General features: G+C 38.3%; 1 protein-coding gene across 1 annotated transcript in view; it reads left to right on the top strand.

Annotated features, from left to right (window-relative positions):
* Nucleotides 1-15,370, top strand: part of ANKS1B (ankyrin repeat and sterile alpha motif domain containing 1B) — a 1,150,548-nt gene that overhangs the window by 74,508 nt on the left and 1,060,670 nt on the right. The gene's annotated exons all lie outside the window — the stretch shown is intronic.

Here is a 15,370-nt window from a genome sequence, read left to right as displayed (position 1 = left end):
TATCTCAGAACATAACTATATTTGGAAATAGGATCTTTAAAGTGATAATTACATTAAAATTAGGTCATTAGGATGGGCCCTTATCCAATATAACTGGATTAGTATCCTTATAAAAATAGATTAAAACATTGATGTGCACAGAGGGACAACCATGTGAAGACATGAGGGAAGCAGTCATCTGCAACACAGAGAGGCCTCAGAAGAAAACAAACCTGTTCAAACCTTGATCTCAGATTTCTGCTCTCCAGAATAATGAGGAAATAAATTTTTGTTGTTTAAACCACTCAGTCAGTGACACTCTACTCTTATGGTAGGCCTAGTAAACTAACACAGTGTTAATCCTTGTGTGTCTTCCACGTACAAGGTACTGTACAAGCACTTTATTGAACCTTCTAGAATGTTGCTAGCTCGTGTGTGTGTGTGTGTGTGTGTGTGTAGGGAAAGAAGGATGGAAGAGCCATTCATGAATGTTACGTCCTCTTCCCTGCTGCCTATAGACATTAGAATTCCTTTCCTATTATTTTCACTCAGCAGGAATCAGGTGGCATTCTTTTTTTCCCCCCCTTCCATTGCCTTTTTATTTATTTATTTATTTGTCTACTTTTATTTTTTTAAATAAAAAAAAAGCAGGTGGCATTCTTAATGTTTCTTAATTGGATAAACTTCTGCTTGCTTTTATGGCTGTGTGAAGTCAAACAAAATTGTCTGACTATAGATGACATTTAAGTACTACATGGCACTTAACGTAGTTACAGGGCCCCCTTTTCACGTGGCTATAGTCAGAACACTGCCAGCATTTTTTATCCAATTTAAATTTGCAGTGTGTTCACTGGAGTTAGTGAGAACAGAAAGAAGGGGAAATAGGCCATAATGTTAATACTTTGTTATTGTCTTCCACTACTCCTTTGGACTATTTTTGAAGCCATATTGGAAATGTTGGTATATTAAAAGTGTACTCTAAGTTTTTATTCTAATTCAACAAATATTTACTGTATAACTAAAATATACCCATTACTATGTTAGAAATGAACCATTAAAAGGTGAATAGAACGGTTTCCATCCTAAAGAAGCAGAAACTTCAATATATACACCAGAGGAAATAAATGCATCTATAGAATAATGCAATGGCCACAGGACTGGAAAAGGTCAGTTTTCATTCCAATCCCAAAGAAAGGCAATGCCAAAAAAATGTTCAAACTATCGCACAATTGCACTCATCTCACACGCTAGTAAAGTAATGCTCAAAATTCTCCAAGCCAGGCTTCAGCAATACGTGAACCGTGAACTTCCAGATGTTCAAGCTGGTTTTAGAAGAGGCAGAGGAACCAGAGATCAAATTGCCAACATCCGCTGGATCATTGAAGAACATCTATTTCTGCTTTATTGACTATGCCAAAGACTTTGACTGTGTAGATCACAATAAACTGTGGAAAATTCTGAGAGAGATGGGAATACCAGACCACCTGACCTGCCTCTTGAGAAACCTATATGCAGGTCAGGAAGCAGCAGTCAGAACTGGACATGGAACAACAGTCTGGTTCTGAATAGGAAAAGGATTACATCAGGCTGTACATTGTCACCCTGCTTATTTAACTTCTATGCAGAGTACATCATGAGAAACGCTGGGCTGGAAGAAACACAAGCTGGAATCAAGATTGCCGGGAGAAGTATCAATCACCTCAGATATGCAGACGACACCACTCTTATGGCAGAAAGTGAAGAGTAGCTAAAAAGCCTCTTGATGAAAGTGAAAGAGGAGAGTGAAAAAGTTGGCTTAAAGCTCAACATTCAGAAAACGAAGATCATGGCATCCGGTCCTATCACTTCATGGGAAATAGATGAGGAAACAGTGGAAACTGTCAGACTTTATTTTTTTGGGCTCCAAAATCACTGCAGATGGTGACTGCAGCCATGAAATTAAAAGATACTTACTCCTTGGAAGAAAAGTTATGACCAACCTAGATATCATATTGAAAAGCAGAGACATTTCTTTGCCAACAAAGGTCTGTCTAGTCAAGGCTATGGTTTTTCCTGTGGTCATGTATGGATGTGAGAGGTGGACTGTGAAGAAAGCTGAGCACCAAAGAATTGGTGCTTTTGAACTGTGGTGTTGGAGAAGACTCTTGAGAGTCCCTTGGACTGCAAGGAGATCCAACCAGTTCATTCTGAAGATCAGCCCTGGGGTTTCTATGGAAGGAAAGATGCTAAAGCTGAAACTCCAGTACTTTGGCCACCTCATGCGAAGAGTTGACTCATTGGAAAAGACTCTGCTGCTGGGAGGGATTGGGGGAAGGAGGGAAAGGGGACGACAGAGGATGAGATGGCTGGATGGCATCACCGACTCGATGGACGTGAGTCTGAGTGAACTCTGGGAGTTGGTGATGGACAGGGACGCCTGGCATACTGCGATTGATGGTGTCAGAGTCGGACACAACTGAGTGACTGAACTGAACTGATAGAATAAAAGGTAAGGGGAAAATGACTGTTTCAATTGGAATCAACCTAGTAGTTCTGAATCTGTACAATTACTAAAATTACCAGAAGAGCATTTTAAATCTAAAATCCAGATTCTACATCTGATCAGTTAATTAAGAGTTTTCAATCACAGCCCTCTTGATTCTGTGTTTAGAAAATCTTGCTTATGGTCTCTCATGCTCAACCAAGGATAGAATATAGCAGTCTGGTGGATCTTAACTGTAGTGCATGTAAAGTAGAAGTTGGCACAAAGTAGGAAGACAAGTAATGGTCCACATGCTAAGGTTTGCTGAATCAATTTTCAGAGCACAATATACCCTATGTGTAATTTTAAAAATGTTAGTGTCTTAAGATGTAAATGGAATAAATGAAGTAACATTTAAAAATTTATCAAAGTATAGTTGATTTACACTTTTTGTTAATTTCTACTGTAATGATACTATACATAAAAAATTCTTTATGCCACTAGAAAACTGTTGGTACCAGTCAATGAATTTCGTAAGTAAAATCTCTTGCATTCCTGTACACTAATAATGAAAGATCAGAAAGAGAGATTAAGGAAGCAGTCTCATTCCATTGCAACAAAAAGGCTAAAATACATAGGAATAAATGTACCTAAGGAAGCAGAAGACCTATACTGTGGAAACTATAAGATGATAATGATAGAAATCAAAGATGACACAAACAAATGGAGAAATACCCCATGTTCTTGTATTGGAGGGTTCAATATTGTGAAAATGACAATACTACCTAAAGCAGTCTACAGATTCAGTGTAATCTCTGTCAAATTACCAATGGCATATTTTCACAGAATTAGAACAAACTTTTTACAATTCGTTTGGAAACACAATTCTTAATAACCAAGGCAGTCTTAAAGGGGGAAAAAAAAGCTGGAGGAGTCAGGCCTCCTGACTTCAGACTATACTACAAAGCTACAGTAATCAAGACAGTACGGTGCTCACCCAAAAACAAATATAAATCAGCAGAACAGGATAGAACTCCCTGAGATAAAACCATACAGCTATGGTCATCTAGGATAAGTTCAATACAGTTGCTCAGTCATCTCTGACTCTGCACGCCAGGCCTCCCTGTCCATCACCAACTCCCAGAGTCTACCCAAACTCATGTCCATTGAGTTGGTGATGCCATCTAACCATCTCATCCTCTGTTGTCCCCTTCTCCTCCTGCCCTCAATCTTTCCCAGCATCAGGGTCTTTTCAAACGAGTCTGCTCTTCACATCAGGTGGCCAAAGTATTGAAATTTCAGCTTCAACATCAGTTGTTCCAATGAACACCCAGGACTGATTTCCTTTAGGATGGACTGGTTGGATCTCCTTGCAGTCCAAGGGGCTCCCAAGAGTCTTCTCCAACACCACAGTTCAAAAGCATCAATTTTTCAGTGCTGAGCTTTCTTTATAGTCCAACTCTCACACCCATACATGACTACTGGAAAAACCATAGCCTTGACTAGACGGACCTTTGTTGACAGAGTAATAAAGGAGACAATATAAGAGAAAAGACAACCTCTTCAGTGAATGGTGCTGGGAAAACTGGACAATTGCATGTAAAAGAATGAAATTAGCACAATACCTATCACCATACACAAAAATAAAGTAAAAAAGGATTAAAGACCTAAATGTAAGACTACATCTATAAAATTCTTAGAGAAAAATACAGTCGGAACACTCTTTGACACAGATTGCAGCAGTATCTTTTCCACCCACCTCCCAGAGTAATGAAAATAAAAATAAACAAATGAGACCTAATTAAACATTTTGCACACCTTTGCACAGCAAAGGAAACCATAAATGAGAAGGAAAGACAACCCTCATTATAGGGGAAAATATTTGCAGATAATGCAAGTTGACAAGGGATTAATCTCCAAAATATACCAATAGCTCATGCAGCTCAATATCAACAAACAATCCAGTCAGAAAATGGGCAGAAGACCTAAATAGACATTTCTTTAAAGAAGTCATACAAATGGCTGAGAAGCACATGGAAAGATGGTCACTATCATTAATTATTAGAGAAATGCAAATCAAAACTACAATGAGCTATCACCTCATATTGTTCAGAATGGCCATGATTAGAAGATCTCCAAACAATAAGTGGTGGAGAGAGTGTGGAGAAAAGGGAATACTCTCATACTGTTGGTGGAAATGTAAATTGATACAGCCATTATGGAGAAGAGTCCTCGGACACTAGAAATAGAGCTACTTTTTGACCCTAGGCATATTATCTGGAGAAAACCATAATTCCAAAAGATACATGCACCCTGATGTTCACAGCAGCACTGTTTACAGTAGCCAGGCCTTGGAGGCAACCTAAATGTCTGTTGACAGAGAAATTGATAAAGACGTGGCACATATATATGCTGGAATGTCACAGTGGTGGTGTTCTTTACTCATTAAGTCGTGTCCAACGACTCTGCAGTGCCATGGACTATAGCCTACCAGGCTCCTCAGTCCATGGGATTTCCCAGGCAAGAATTTTGGAGTGGGTTGCCATTTTCTTCTTCAGGGGATCTTCCTGATCCAAGGATCGTCTCCTGCATTGGCAGGGGGATTCTTTACTGCTGAACCATCAGGGAAGCCCACAATGGAGTATTACTCAGCCATAAAAGGAATGAAATTATGCCATTTGTAGAGAGGTGGATCGACCTAGAGGCTGCCATACTGCTATACAGAGTGAGGTAAGTCAGAAAAACAAATATTGTATATTAATGCATACATATGAAATCTAGAAAAGTGGTGCAGATGAATCTATTTGCAAAGCAGAAACAGAGACACAGATGTAGAGACCAAACATATGGACACCAAGAAGTGAAAGAGCGATTTGATGAGTTGGGAAATTGGGATTGACATATAAACATACATACATATGTATATACACACACACACACACACACACTATATATAAAATAGATAACTAAGAGAACCTACTGTATAGCATAGGGACTCTACTCAGTACTTCATGATTACTTAAATGGTAAGGAAATCCAAAAAAGAGAGGATATATATTTGTACATGTAGCTAATTCACTTTGCTGTACAGCAAAAAATAGCACAACATGGGAAAGCAACTATACTCCAGTAAAAAGAAAAAAAGTTTCACTGTGAAGCAAAGTGATCCAGTTATGCATATATATATATATATATATATATATATATATTCTTTCCCCTTATGGCTTATCAAGTGATATATATTCTTTAAAATTTTATTTATCTGTTTATTTTTGACTGTGCTGGGTCTTTGTGGCTGTGTGCAGACATTCTCTAGTTGGAGCAAGTAGGGGCTATTCTGTAGTTGAGGTGTGTGGGCTTCTCATTGCTGTGGCTTCTCACTGTAGAGCACAGGCTTTAGGGCACATGGGCTTCAGTAGCTGTGGCACTCAGGCTCAGTAGTGTGGTGCATGGGCTTAGTTGCCTCCCAGCACGTGGGCTCTTTCTGGACCAAGGATTGAACCATATCCTCTGCATTGGCAAGTGGATTCTTAACCACTGGACCACCAGGGGAGCCCTATCAAAGGATATTGAATATAATTCCCTGCTATACAGTAGGACCTTGTTGTTTATTCATTCTCTATATAATAGTTTTCATCTGCTAACCCCAAACTCCCAATCCACCCCTTCCTGCCCTCTCTCCCCCTTGGCAACCACATGTCGTTCTCTATATCTGTGAGTATTTATGTTTCATAGATAGGTTCATTTGTTATATTTTAGATTCCACCTTTAAGTGATATTGTATGATATTTGTCTTCAAGTTACTTTGCTTTGTATGATAATCTCTAGTTTCATTCACGTTGCTGCGAATGGCATTATTTCTCTTTTTTTGTGGCTAAGTAATAGTCCATTGTATATATGTACTGCATCTTCTTTACCCACTCATCTGTCAGTGAACACTTAGGTTGCATCTGTGTTTTGGCTATTATAAATAGCGCTGATATGAACACTGGGCTGCATGTATCCTTTTGAATACAGTTTTCCCCAGATATATGCCCAGGAATGGGATTGCAGGATCATATGAAACTCTAATTTTAGTTTTTTGAGGAATCTCCACACTGTTCTCCTTAGTGGCTATATAAGCAGGGTTTCCGAAAGTGCATTATGGTGGAGAATGAGTAACAAGACACAAGAATTCAGTGAAAAGTGAGGATCAGGGGACCAACACCACTCCAAGGTGAAAGTGCCACAACTGAATCCAGGCCAGCTTTATTATACTCTCAGCTGTGAAGGAAAGAATGTGCAGGGATCAAGCTATAACTCATGTGGCCTTCAGGGCTGAAGAGCCAAGTGATCATTAACCATTGAGTAACCAAGAAACAGTAATCAATAACAAATCAGTAACTAAGACTGATAGTCTTATCTATAGATTTTCCACCAGATATGTAAAACATGTGACTGTGAGATGCCAGTTGGAAAACAGTCTGGGGTCGGTTTTCCAACCCCAGGATTATATCTTGTTTTCAAGATTATGAACTGTTCCCTCTGGACTTGTTCCAAGAGACTTATGACTTGTGGCATCCAGTTTATCAATAATTATAAATTTCTTTTGAGACCCTTGCTGGGGCCTGCTTTTCTTCTATTCGTCCTCTCTCCTACACCCACTAACAGTGTAGAAGGGTTCCTTTTCCTCCAAACCCTCTCCAGCAACACAAAAGTTATTTGTGGACTTTTTAATGATGATCATTCTGGTGGTACCTCATTGTAGTTTAGATTTGCATTTCTGTAATAATTAGCAATGTTGAGCATCTTTTTATGTGCCTCTTGGCCATCTGTATGCCTTGCTTGGAGAAATATGTCTATTTAGGGCTTCTGCCCATTTTTGATTGAGTGTTGTTGTTATTGAGTTGTATGAGCTATTTGTGTATTTTGGAAATTAAGCCCTTGTCAGTTGCATCATTTGCAAATATTTTCTCCTATTCTTGGTTGTCTTTTTGTTTTGTTTATGATTTCCTTTGCTGTAGAAAAGCTTGTAAGTTTGATGAAGTCCCATTTGTTTATTTTTACTTTTATTTCTATTGCCTTGGGAGACTGACCTAAGAAATTTGGTATGATTTATGTCAGAGAATGTTTAGCCTATATTCTCTTCTAAGAGTTTTATGGTGTCATGTTTTGAATTTAAGTCTTTAAGCCATTTTGAGTTTATTTTTTGTGTGAAGGTGTGTTCTAACTTCATTGATTCATATGAGGCTGTACATCTTTTCCAACACCATTTGCTGGAAAGACGTTTTTCTTTTCTCCTTTGTCAAAGAGTAATTGACCATAGGTGTATCAGTTTATTTCTAAGCTCTGTATTCAAAATAATGTTTTTAATTGAACTAAGGACTTTAAATGGTAAGTGACAGAAACCCATTTCAAATGAGCATAATCCTAAAAGGGCATGCATTAGCTCATGCCATGGAAAGGGTTAGGGCAGCACCTCTAAAACAGTGCCATTCAACACAGTAGACACTCATCATACATGGCTATTAGTTGCTTGAACTATAGCTAGAAGTGCTGTATGTGTAAAATACATACTGAAGTTTGAAGACTTAGTATACAGAATGTGCTCTATCTTATTAACAATTTTTATACTGAATATATGTCAACATGATAATATTTTGGATACACTAGGTTAAATAAAATATACTTTAAAATTTAATTTTACCTATTTTTACTTCTTTTTAATGTGGCAACATATCTGGCTCACATTATGTTTCTGTTTATCAGCACTGCCCTGGAATCACTGGAAATAGGGGTTCTGTGTCTTTAGGACTCTGCCTTTCACTTCTTCTCTTTGGGTGTCAGCTTCACTCCATCCAGTTGCAGAGGACTTTTCTTCCAGAAATGCTGTTAGCTTCCCTGGGCTCTTACAGGGTGTCTGCTAAAGAGGAAGTGGGAACTTCCCTTCTAGATCCTATTCTGAAAATCCTAGGGAAGAATTTCATTTGGTGCAACTGGAGTCATGAACCAATCATTATGGCTACGAGAATGATTGCATCTGGGCCAAGTGTCCAACCCTCTAGCTGGGCCAGGGGATAATGTAAAATTGTCAGCTGTTACCAGAACCACATGAGTAACTTAGGGGAGGAATTTCTGTGATTCCCCCAAACAGTACTGATGGGTGACATTTGTTGAGTGCTTACTATGTGGTAGGCATTGAGTTAAGCATTGTTACATTAATTATCTCATTTAATGTATATATCTGCTATTGTGAGGTAGTCTGATTGGGAGGAAAGTTATGACCAACCTAGACAGCATATTAAAAAGCAGAGACATTACTTTGCCAACAAAGGTCCATCTAGTCAAGGCTATGGTGTTTCCAGTAGGTGTGTATGGATGTGAGAGTTGGACTATAAAGAAAGCTGCTGCTGCTAAGTTGCTTCAGTTGTGTCTGACTCTGTGCGACCCCATAGATGGCAGCCCACCAGTCTCCGCCATCCCTGGGATTCTCCAGGCAAGAACACTGGAGTGGGTTGCCATTTCCTTCTCCAATGCATGAGAGGAAAAGTGAAAGTGAAGTCGCTCAGTCATGTCCAACTCTGTGCGAACGCATGGACTGCAGTGCACCAGGCTTCGCTGTCCATGGGATTTCCCAGGTGAGAGTACTGGAGTAGGGTTGCCATTGCCTTCTCCCAAAGAAAGCTGCTGCTGCTGCTGCTGCTAAGGTGCTTCAGTCGTGTCTGATTCTGTGTGAGCCCATAGACAGCAGCCCACCAGGCTCCCCTATCCCTGGGATTCTCCAGGCAAGAACATGAGTGGGTTGCCATTTGAGCGCCCAAGAATTGATAGTTTTGAACTATGGTGTTGCATAAAACTTTTGAGAGTCCTTTGGATTACAAGGAGATCCAACCAGTCCATCCTAAAGGAGATTAGTCCTGAGTGTTCATTGGAAGGACTGATGTTGAAGCTGAAACTCCAATACTTTGGCCACCTGATGTGAAGAACTGACTCCTTGGAAAAGACCCTGATGCTGGGAAAGATTGAAGGCAGGAGGAGAAGGGGCCGACAGAGGATGAGATGGTTGGATGGCATCACTGACTCAATGGACATGAATTTGGGTAAACTCTGGGAGTTGATGATGGACAGGAAGGCCTGGCATGCTGCAGTCCATGGGTTCACAAAGAGTTGGACATGACTGAGCAACTGAACTGAACTGAACTGAAGTAATAGGCATCTCAGATGTAATAAATCACAAATTCCAATCCTCTCCTGATTTTTTCAGTCTTTATGAGTAGATGAACATCTACACAATTACTCAAGCCAAACAATACAGGAATCATTCCTTACTTGTTTTCTCCCTCTCTCTTTTGTCCATTTATTTATCTGTTTTAAGTAGTTAACTCTTTTCTATATCCTCACACAGCAGCCAGAATAATATTTTTAAAATATAAATCTTAAATAAATCACTTAAGTAAAAGAAATCTAATCTCCTTCCATAACCAGTAAGGCCCAACATGGTCTGGCTTCTGTTTAAATTCCCAACTTCATCTTCAGCTATATCCCTCATCACTCACTGTGTTTCAGATACATAGGTCTCCTTTAATGCCAAGCTCTTCTCTATCTCTGGCCTTGCTTCTTCCTGGAATGATTTTCTGGTTCTCTGAGTGGCTCTTTCTTAGCCTTTTTATCTCAGTTTAAATAGCACCTCCTCAGAGAGACTTTATTCTGAGCATACTGTAACGATGAGTGACATAGAGAGATAGTAAAAGCTCATCACACTGTTGCTCTATGTCACTCACCATAATCTACACTTCTGTTGTTTATTTGTCATCTGACCTCCTTGCTATGGTATATAAATTCCATTATTAACCTTCTATATCTTATTCACTGTTCCAAACCTAGGACCTATATCATGCCTGGGGATATACTGCTAGTATTCAATAAATAGTTGTTGAATATGTGAATGAATCTTTATTTTACAGACAAGAGAACTGAGGCTTAGAGATAGTGAATATTAATAACTTACTCAAGTCATTTATAATAGTATGAAGGGATAGAAATAGGTTTTGAACCCAGGCAGCTTGATTACAAGATCCCCACCCCACCACTAATTGCCAAGCCATAACAAGGGAATGTTGTAGTGGGAAGACAAAACAATAGTGTCTTTCTGATAATGCTATGTAGTAGAAAGTGCTGGACTTAGTGTCAGAAGTTTGTGTTCTTTTTTGGCTCTGTTGACAGGAGTGAGAAGACCCCATCAAGTCCACAAGACAAAGTGGAGGAGGGATGTTATCCAAACAATAACTGGGAGCTGTACCGGAAGAACTGGAATAATCTGGGGAGGAGTGAAGGCAAATAACAAATGTCCACCTCAGGATTCTAGTATGTTCCCATAGTGCACTGAGAGGCTCCCTATATCCCACAGAGGCCATCTCTTTTGTCAGTATCTTTTGCAGATCACTTAGGGCTTCCCTGGTGGTTGAAGACAGTAAAGAGTATGCCTGCAATGTAGGAGACTCGGGTTCAATCCCTAGGTCAGGAAGATCCCCCTGGAGAAGGAAATGGCAACCCACTCCAGTTTTCTTGCGTGGAGAATTCCATGGACAGAAGAGCCTGGCAGGCTGTAGTCCATGGGGTCACAAAGAGTCAGACATGACTGAATGACTAACACTTCCTCTTTTGCAAATCACTTAAGTTTTGACATGTAACATTTTCTAAGGAATATTAAATGTATGAAATTGTGGGGACAGCTGGCATCAGGATAATTGTTAAATGTGAAGTCTGACAGTGCAGACTGACAGTTGTGAGAATATGATGATATCTTCTACTTCAATAGATGCAAAATCATGGGTGGACTGGATGGTGGGATTCTTTTCTTCCTTCTTAGTATAAATGACTCTCTCCATTCATTGCAAAGTGTGTCTAGTATATACAGTAATTGTTCTCTAGCTAGATTATAAACTAGAGTTCCAGGTTGTATAATTTGATTTTCCTAGTATAACATATTTCTAAGAACATACATCTATTTTTTAACTTGTAATTTTTATCTAGAAAAGAAATTAATGATTTTGTCCATCAAGTGCCTCTCAGCTTATCAGTTCAAAGATAATTCACTTTTCCAGAGGAAAATTATACTTTAGAGGAAAAAGCCTCATTATTCAGAAATGAAAAGTATAGTTGGAGGGAAAAAGTTATGAGTAATGGTGAAATTCCAGACTGGAGCTTAGAAAATCAGAATTTTTTTCCGATGAGGTCTGATTTACTAATACAGTACATACATTTATTTGTCAAACATTAACTGAACATCTCTTTTTTATGAGAAATAAGGATCAAATATAGTAGAAAGTATAAAGGACTGGCTGTACCTCTTGGTAACTGTGATTTTGGCCAAGACAAGTATCCTTTATGGAACCATGATTCCTGGAGTTTAAGGTGGGGATAATATAATCTGCTCTGCTTGTCTTACAGGATTATAATAAGAGTTGAAAGAATTCTCCCAATTACAGCTCTCCAAATAAGTGTGAAATGTTTTTCTTACTACTGTTCTCTATAAATAATCCTGATGTTAGGACAGTGAAAACTTCTATAAGTATATAAGAAAGTGAAATTACCTTTTTTCTCTAGAATTGAAATAATCTGAACACTTATTTCATTAATATTAAGAGATAGGCTGTGAAGAAAAGAACATTACACTAGGATAGGATTCAGAACTGAGTACTAATTCTAACTACAATAACTATGGTGGTGGTTTAGTTATGTCTATGCAACACCATGGACTGTAGCCCACCAGGCTTCTCTATCCATGGGATTTCCCAGGCAAGATGCTGGAGGGGGTTGCTATTTTGTTTTCCAGGGGATCCCAGCCAGGGATCAAACCTGAGTCTCCTGCCTCGGAGGTGGTCTCCTGCCTTTCATGTGGATTCCTTACTGACTGAGCCACGAAGGGAGCCCACAATAAGTATAATATCATGACTAAATGAATCGGTGTTTGAGTCAGTTTATTATTTGAATCCTGCTTCTGCCACCTTCTGCTGTGTGACCTTGGGCAAAAGTTTTAATTTTTAAAACCTTAGTTTCTTTAACTTAAAAAAAGATAATTATAATATTTTCCTCTTAGAGTTGTTGCAAGGATTAAATGAGAAATGCATGTAAAGTATTAAGCAGTTTATTAGTATCATTACCACTACCACCACCATCACCATTACCATCATCATCATCACCGGTGCTGCTAATTATAAACCTTGGCCAAGTCATTTGATCTTGCTTGCTTCATTAGTTTCTCTCATTTTTAAAATGAGAGGACTAAATTAGTTGATCACTATTATCATTAGTATTAGTATTGAGATAATATATTTGACAGTACCCTGTAAAAGTCTGCATAAATGTGAGGTATCATCATCATCATCTTAGGGTTTTTTGAGCTCTGAAATGTTATGGAAAAATAAAAAAACTGTTTATAAGATTGATCCTTAGCTCTTTTGTCTTCTTTTCCTCAAAGCTGTGATTGAAGCACAGAGCAGTTTTTGTGTCAAACTCCTCCTCTTTGGTTTCTTCATCATTCTTCATATTTATCCATTGTGTATAGCAAATTACAGAAAACAGATAGGGTTGCTGCAGCCAGGACCAAAATAGGAAGAAGAGGAAGTAACAATGATAGTGAATATTTATTCAGCTTTACTATGCACCAGATATTGTGCTAAGAGTTTTATATGTATTCTCTTTGATAGGCATATGTACATTTAACAAATACACTTTTTCTCATTGTACTTTTACCTAAATATTTCTTTTTTTCTCTAAATAAGATTTACCTCCTTAATCTTATTTACAATAATTCAATTCTAAGAATTCTGCATTTTGGCAAAATTTTTGCTGGATGATTCTTAACCTTTTTTGAATATGTCTTTTACTTTTCGAAAGTCATATCCTTGTTCAAAACTTGTGTTCTCCCTTCTTTCTGTTATCTCTACCCATTTTTCAAGGCTTTGTAGAGGCCTCTATCTTGAAGCTGTCTAATCACTGTAGCTAAAGTGGCTTCACTTCCTTGACATAAACTCTAGTATGGCAGAATATGTTTTTTGCTCAATAAACACAATGCTACTTTTTAATTTGAATACATTGTAAGTTTCTGTTCTAGTGGCTGCTGAGTGTAAAGTTGTTCTTCTACAACTGAAAATAAAGAACTAAAGATGATGCGTTTTATTTAGGTCTAGAATAATTTGCATATACCTTTTGTGTGGCTTGTAATAGTTTGATAGTATTTCCAGAGTAATAGGGATAATTGGGTAGCCATTTAGGATGACTTTAGTTATTTTTCAGATGAAAACATGAAATAATGCTCAAATTTATTATTAGTTCTTACTTGTCCTTTTTTTTGTGACCTCTCATCCATTTTCAAAATTCCTATAGTCCCCTTGTATATTAAAAAAAAAAGTAATACTTACCAGAATGGTAAGTGACCAATTGAGTGATTTCAAACATCTCTAGGAGATAGATTTTGTGTAAGACAACTGCTATAAACACTGAAGAATAATTTGTAAAGATATGATCTATTTCCTGAAAACTCAGGGAATTGTTAGGTTAACAGACTGGCTTGCATGAATTACCAGGAATCACTTCATGGGAAATAGATGGGGAAACAGTGAAACAGTGTCAGACTTTATTTTTGGGGGCTCCAAAATCACTGCAGATGGTGATTGCAGCCGTGAAATTAAAAGACACTTACTCCTTGGAAGAAAAGTTATGACCAACCTAGATAGCATATTGAAAAGCAGAGACATTTCTTTGCCAACAAAGGTCCGTCTGGTCAAGGTTATGGTTTTCCCAGTGGTCATGTATGGATGTGAGAGTTGGACTGTAAAGAAAGCTGTGTGCTGGGAAAACTGGTCAACCACTTGTAAAAGAATGAAACTAGATCACTTTCTAACACCACACATAAAAATAAACTCAAAATGGATTAAAGATCTAAATGTAAGACCAGAAACTATAAAACTCCTAGAGGAGAACATAGGCAAAACACTCTCAGACATAAATCACAGCAGGATCCTCTATGATCCACCTCCCAGAATTCTGGAAATAAAAGCAAAAATAAACAAATGGGATCTAATTAAAATTAAAAGCTTCTGCACAACAAAGGAAAATATCAGCAAGGTGAAAAGACAGCCTTCTGAATGGGAGAAAATAATAGCAAATGAAGCAACTGACAAACAACTAATCTCAAAAATATACAAGCAACTTATGCAGCTCAATTCCAGAAAAATAAACGACCCAATCAAAAAATGGGCCAAAGAACTAAATAGACATTTCTCCAAAGAAGACATACGGATGGCTAACAAACACAGGAAAAGATGCTCAACATCACTCATTATCAGAGAAATGCAAATCAAAACCACAATGAGGTACCACTTCACACCAGTCAGAATGGCTGCGATCCAAAAATCTGCAAGCAATAAATGCTGGAGAGGGTGTGGAGAAAAGGGAACCCTCCTACACTGTTGGTGGGAATGCAAACTAGTACAGCCACTATGGAGAACAGTGTGGAGATTCCTTAAAAAATTGCAAATAGAACTGCCTTATGACCCAGCAATCCCACTGCTGGGCATACACACCGAGGAAACCAGAATTGAAAGAGACACATGTACCCCAATGTTCATCGCAGCACTGTTTATAATAGCCAGGACATGGAAACAACCTAGATGTCCATCAGCAGATGAATGGATAAGAAAGCTGTGGTACATATACACAATGGAGTATTACTCAGCCGTTAAAAAGAATTCATTTGAATCAGTTCTGATGAGATGGATGAAACTGGAGCCGATTATAGAGAGTGAAGTAAGCCAGAAAGAAAAACACCAATACAGTATACTAACACATATATATGGAATTTAGAAAGATGGCAATGACGACCCTGTATGCAAGACAGGAAAAAAGACACAGCTGTGTATAACGGACTTTTGGACTCAGAGGGAGAGG

Source organism: Budorcas taxicolor, chromosome 5 (assembly GCF_023091745.1).
Source record: "Budorcas taxicolor isolate Tak-1 chromosome 5, Takin1.1, whole genome shotgun sequence".
NCBI classification, from domain to species: domain Eukaryota; kingdom Metazoa; phylum Chordata; class Mammalia; order Artiodactyla; family Bovidae; genus Budorcas; species Budorcas taxicolor.
Note: the sequence above shows the minus strand (reverse complement) of the source record. Positions and strands in the feature narration are given on the sequence as shown.